This window comes from Geotrypetes seraphini, chromosome 8 (assembly GCF_902459505.1).
Source record: "Geotrypetes seraphini chromosome 8, aGeoSer1.1, whole genome shotgun sequence".
Lineage (NCBI taxonomy): Eukaryota > Metazoa > Chordata > Amphibia > Gymnophiona > Dermophiidae > Geotrypetes > Geotrypetes seraphini.
In genome coordinates this window covers 126,566,540-126,572,885 of record NC_047091.1, presented here as the reverse complement: position 1 = coordinate 126,572,885, position 6,346 = coordinate 126,566,540, and positions in this window count along the sequence as shown.

Sequence of the window (6,346 nt, the reverse complement as noted above, 5' to 3'; positions counted from 1 at the left end):
TGGGTTTTCAGGCTAGCCCTAATGAATATGCATGAAGCAAATTTGCATGCCTATCACTTCCATCATATGCAAATCTCTCTCATGCATATTCATTAGGGCTAGCCTGAAAACCCGATTGGCCTGGTGTTCCTCCAGGACAGGGTTGGGAATCACTGGACTAGATTATAAATTCTATCGGGCAGGTCTCTTTTTGTGTGTGTTTGTGCACTACTGTTGGAATCCCAAAACAAACAGGGAACGACAATCTATTATATTGGCATACTTCCAAAATAAAACATGTGCAAGAACCAAAATCTAGAAGTGGTTCTAACTGTATTGAAAGGTGATTATAAATTTAATTACCACATTTTTTTGTAGTGCTCAGAGATCATTTAATATCAGACCTTGGGACAAACCCGAACAGATGAACGTCTGTAACTATCATCTCTAATCATCGCACTTTTTTTTTTTTAATTATTATTTTTTTTTTAAAAGTGCATTTTTAAAAAAAGTGCGATGATTAGAGGTGATAGTTGCAAACGTTCATCTGTTCGGGTTTGCCCCGAGGTCTGATATTAAGGGCTCCTTTTATGAAGCCACAGTAGCGGTTTAACGCGTGTAATAGCATGCGCTAAACCACCGGATGCGCTAGCTGTTACTGCCTCCTCTTGAGCAGGCGGTAGTTTTTTGGCTAGCGCGGGGGTTAGCGAGTGATTAAACATCATGCGCGCTGAAGCCGCTAATGCGGCTTCGTAAAAGAAGCCCTAAATGATCTCTGAGCACTACAAAAGATGTGGTAAATAAATTTATAATCACATTTCAATACAGTTAGAGCCACTTCTAGATTTTGGTTCTTGTACACTATTGTGTACATCGAGTAATTTATTTATTTGGATTTATATCCCATCCTCTCAGAAGAGCTCAGAACGGGTTTCAAGTTTACATACATAATAAAACATTAACAGGGTAAACCTCATAAAACATAACAAGATATAGTAATGTAGAGCTTTACAGTACATTTTAGATTATGACATGGTAGGACAATACATAGGGGAGCAAGAAAGTATTCAAAAAGCATGGCAAGACTTCATAGAATATGACAGCACAAGACCTAATACAATGGTGGTGATGTTAAGTTTGGTATGACATTGCGGTAACTAATAGAGCTTGACAGTACATTATAGTGCCTGACAGCAAGAAGCGTGGTGAGGTAGCACTATAGAAATAATATAAATAATAATAGTATCTTAAACATTCCTTTATTCCCTCTATCTATACTAGGAACAGCATAAAACTTCAGAACTCACTTACCTCAAACAAGTCTGTTTTTAAGAACAGAAAAATTAAGCAAATAACCCAATTCTATATAATGTCTAGTATATACTTATTGGCAAGTGGTGAGGAACCCATGTTCAAAATGACTGCCACCACATAACTTAATCATACTGGTCATGAATGCAACAGATTAACCATCTCCCCAGGCAGCAGCAAGGGTCACTGCTCCTGCCCACACAAGACAACAGGATAGATGGAAGATTCTGCTATGGGAATAAGCAGGCCACATGGATTGATAAATTGACAAGAGGTAGGAGGGTGAGTGGAGAAATTACCTCATCTTCTCTTTTTAATGGTCAATTTTGGCTAGTACATAAATATATCTCGTGAACATTCATAGGAGAAATCCTAAAAACCAGACTTGTTTGATACACTCAAGGACCAGAATTTGTCATCACAAATGAGAAAAACAGGTCCTGTCCTCTTTTTAGAGCTGTTTTCATGTGCTGGGTGGGAGAAGTCCAGAGGATTCCTGTTAAATCTCTCTTTAGAAGCTGAGACTTGGCTTCTGAACAGAAAATAGTATTACAGAAGGGAAGAAACAAGCACTTGTACTCTGCTGCCTCTGAAATGTAAGCTACTAGTGAAGGATACCAATAATTTACAGAACTCCATTCAAAATCTTAACTCCTCATTATGTTCTGTACTCTGGTGTCATCACCACATTCCTTATATCTCTATTCTTCAGAACAGAATTGGCAGCTTGTCCTGTCCTACAGGATGATCCATTACGAATTATCTGGAGCAGGGGTTGGCAACATTTTTAAAATCAAAGAGCCATGTTATCTTAAATATCTGACCCAAAATTTACAAAGAGCTGCAATGGGTAGAGAAGGAGGTTTGAGATATTCCAGGTCTCTCACTCTCTTCCCTCCCCAAGGTCTAGCTTCTCTCCCCTTTCTCCCCTCCAACTCGTTCCTGGTCTCTGCACCTCTTATCCCTCCCTCCCCTCCCCAAGGCTTTCCCCCATCTCCAGGCCCCAACCCTTTGATTTCCCTTCCAACCCCTCAATTCCCCCTCTTCCTCAAAGGCCTACCTAGGTACCGGGTCCAACTGGGGGAAGGGGGGTGTCTTCGGGGCAGCGGCATGGCCTTTTAGCTGCTGCCTCCTAAAATGGCTGCCTTGACCATTCGCAGCTGCTCGCATTTCCTGTAGTACTGCGAGCTGCCGCGAGAGGTCATAGCTGCTATTTTAGAAGGCAGCAGCAAGAGGGTCGTGCTCCTGCCATGAAGACCAACGTTGGATCACCAGGTACTTCAGTAGGTCTGCGGGGGGGCCTATCTATAGAAGAGCCACAGACACACGGGAAGAGAGCCGCAGGTTGCCGAGCCCTGATCTAGAGAAACAGCACTCCCAGCAGGCCCTATTCTTTGGAATTTACCCATTGATCTTAGACTTAATCTACCCTTTAAAATATGTAAAGCTGCTCCTCACACATATTTCCCCAAAAAACTTCTCTTTGTTTAGGCTCTGTGCCTTCTCCTGCAGCTTGAGCACCAAAGGCAGAATGACTGGGCTGGCTTGCTAGGATGGGGAACATATGCCATTTCTTTTTTTTCTCTTTCTACATGAAATAGCACAATTATTGTACCTTGCTTTTATAAAAGTTAGAAAGAAAAAGAATCTTTGTAAACCACATAGTTATGGCTATAATTTGTGATATATCAAGTTTTATAAATAAAACATATCAGGACATTCCTAATTTTATTTTGGATCTTTATTAGACAAACTAACTGGCTGGTCAACCATAAAAGAGCTTCATCTCTGTCCATACATGAAAACAATAACATAAATATCCAGAATAAATTTAACAAAACACCTGAAGGGAAAAAAAAGGCAAATTCTTCTATTAAAGCCATTCAGCCGGGGAGGGGGAGAAATCCAGTGTCACTCAACACCAACTCAGATCCGATGACCATCTTCAGCCATCAGGTTGACAATAAATCAAAGAAGCATTTATATAAAGCAGCAAGTACTCTTAACTGATTAAAATGAAATGAGAAAACTCTAAAAGTTCCAGATGATAGGCAGGTGCAGAAGCAAATTCCAATAAAAATTATAGAGGCGGCAGTAGTTCCTGAGGCAGCTGTTCTAACCCCTAAGCTACTCACTTAACACTTTATCACCCCAGGTACAAATGTCTAAAATATGTAAACCGCTTTGATTGTAACCACACACAGAAAAAAGCGGTATATCATATCTCTTACCCTTTACCCTTCATCTGAAGGGTCCTCAGTACAGAAAGATTCACCTCAGAAGATAGAGGAGCAGCCATAAGTGAGTAGACCCTCTCCCCCTTCACTGCAGGGGCAGCTAAGTCACTGCTAGCTTCTATAAAAGAAATTGCCCTAAAATTCCATGAGAAAATAAAATCAGCTTTTTAGCGTTAGAATAAAGAGGTCAATTTTCACTTTGGAAATTCTCTTGAGCTTAAAATTATGTGCTTCTATGAATCACATTCTGAGAATTTAGATCTAGAACTTCCAAAAATTATACTCCTGAGTCAGTATTGCCAGTCTTACATCTAGAGAAGTAATGGCAGGTCCTAAAAGCTAGAATTTGTGCTATTTTGTTGCGCAGGGGTTAGTTTTAATTTTTTGATAAAGCATTGCCATCACCAAATCTAGACTCTGTTCCTTCCATCTTGCTGCGACATATGCTTGAAACAGACTTCCTTAACTGGTACGTCATACTCCGTTTCTGGCTCTATTCAAATCCAGGCTATAAGCCCACCTTTTTGAGGCTGCTTTTAACTCTTAACTCATCTGTTCAGTAACCATATTGTTTTAATCATTCCCATAACAAATGAATCCCTTATTCACCCATTTGTCTGTCTTGAATAGATTGTAAGTTCTGCCAAGTAGGAACAACACTGCATAAGTCTAGTAGAACTATAGAAAGGATAAGTAATCATAAATTGTGCTTTTGTCTCAGGCTTTTGATTGCAAGATGAGTATATAATTAAAGCCAGAAGCTACCTCAGAGAAAGACGACCGCTGGATCTCAAGTGCTAACTCTGTAGTACTTTGAATATTAGAAAGCCTGACACATCCTGCTGCTAGATCACATACCAGTTGTATGCATTTTACACTTAATTAAAATAAGCAGTCCCTCGTGACTCTGCTTTCAGTTACCTTGGTCCCAAGCTTTGGGATTCTCTGTCACCTCAAATCAGACTTCAACCCTCTCTCTCCCCCGGTTTAAGTCCTTACTAAAGGCTCACCTCTTCGAAGAGGCCTTTAGGCTCCCTATTCTCTTCCTCCTCCCCTCCCTCCAATCCTGCATCTGTTGCTTTTATTTCCTGTTTTAATACCTTCTTTTAACTTTTGCTGATTTGCTGATTTTTAGTAGTGTATCAAGCTGGTGCAAGTAAAATGAAACCATCAATTAATAGCAGCCATTTGTAGTTAAATCTTTCTTAATGGCTTCTCTCCAAAAAGAAGATCTGGAACGCGTTGCCAGAGGTTGTGGTAAAAGCAGATAGCGTAGCTGGTTTTAAGATAGGTTTGGACAAGTTCCTGGAAGAAAAGTCCATAGTCTGTTACTGAGAGAGACATGGGGGAGGCCACTGCTTGCCCTGGATCAGTAGCATTGAATATTGCTACTCCTTGGGTTTTGGCCAGGTACTAGCGACCTGGATTGGCCACCATGAGAATGGACTACTGGGCTTGATGAACCATTGGTCTGACCCAGTAAGGCTATTCTTATGTTCTTATGAATCTTAAAAGCATGCCCAAAGAGCCCACTGTCACTGTCTCACACTTGCCAAATGATTAGGAATAAATTACACTGTCACAGAAGCATGCAGGGCAGTTCTCTAGGTATTTCAAGCCCTCGTATGGATACCGTGAGGCAGAAGTCTTCCAGCAAGTCTTGGTGGGAACAATTTTTATTAGCCCACCAAGCGATGAAGTTAACCCATATTTTAGAACCCTGCAGCTGAAATAATTTTTAAAGAAAAACTGTCTAGGTATTTGTAGCTGCTATTTATATAAACAGAAAATTGTAGGGGTGGGGGACAAAGCAGCATACAGTACAAATATTTCAAAATGTTATTGGGGTGCTGCTCCTTTTGACCCTGAGCAAGTCACTTAGGGGTCCTTTTACTAAGGTGCGATAGCCGTTTTAGCATGCGCTAAACACTAACGTGTCCATGCGCTAAAACAATTAGCACGCCTTAGTAAAAGGACCCCTTAATCCTCCATTACCCCCAGGTACGTTACATAGAGTTTCGTCAGCCGTAAGCTGTAAACCTGAAGTCATTATGCCATTGTATAGATCCATGGTGAGACCTCACCTAGAGTACTGTGTGCAATTCTGGAGGCCGCATTACCGTAAGGATGTGCTGAGGCTAGAGTCGGTTCAGAGAATGGCCACCCGGATGGTCTCAGGACTCAAGGACCTCCTGTACGAGGAGTGGCTAGAGAAGTTACAGCTCTACTCACTCGAGGAACGCAGAGAGAGGGGAGACATGATCGAGACGTTCAATTATCTCACGGGCCGCATCGAGGTCGAAGAAGATATCTTCTTTTTCAAGGGTCCCACGGCAACAAGGGAGCATCCGTGGAAAATCAGGGGCGGGAAACTGCACGGTGACACCAGGAAATTCTTTTTCAGTGAAAGGGTGGTTGATCGCTGGAATAGTCTTCCACTTCAGGTCATTGAGGCCAGCAAGTGCCTGATTTTAAGGCCAAATGGGATAGATATGTGGGATCTATTCACAGTGAGAGGTAGGGGAGGGTCATTGGGGTGGGCAGACTAGATGGGCCATGGCCTTTATCTGCCATCTATTTCTATATTTCTATAGATTGTAAAGTACCTGGGGGTAATGGACAGATAGGGAAAATGCTTAAAGGACCTGTAGGTAAACCACTTTGAATATGGTTGTAAAACTTCAAAAAGGCGGTATACAAGTCCCAAACTCTTTCCCTTATTCCTAATCTAAAAACATCCCTGGTAATACCTATGTGGAAGTCTATGTAACTCAAAAATTCTAAGGTTGGTTTATAGCCAGGCCAGTGTACCTAGGGAA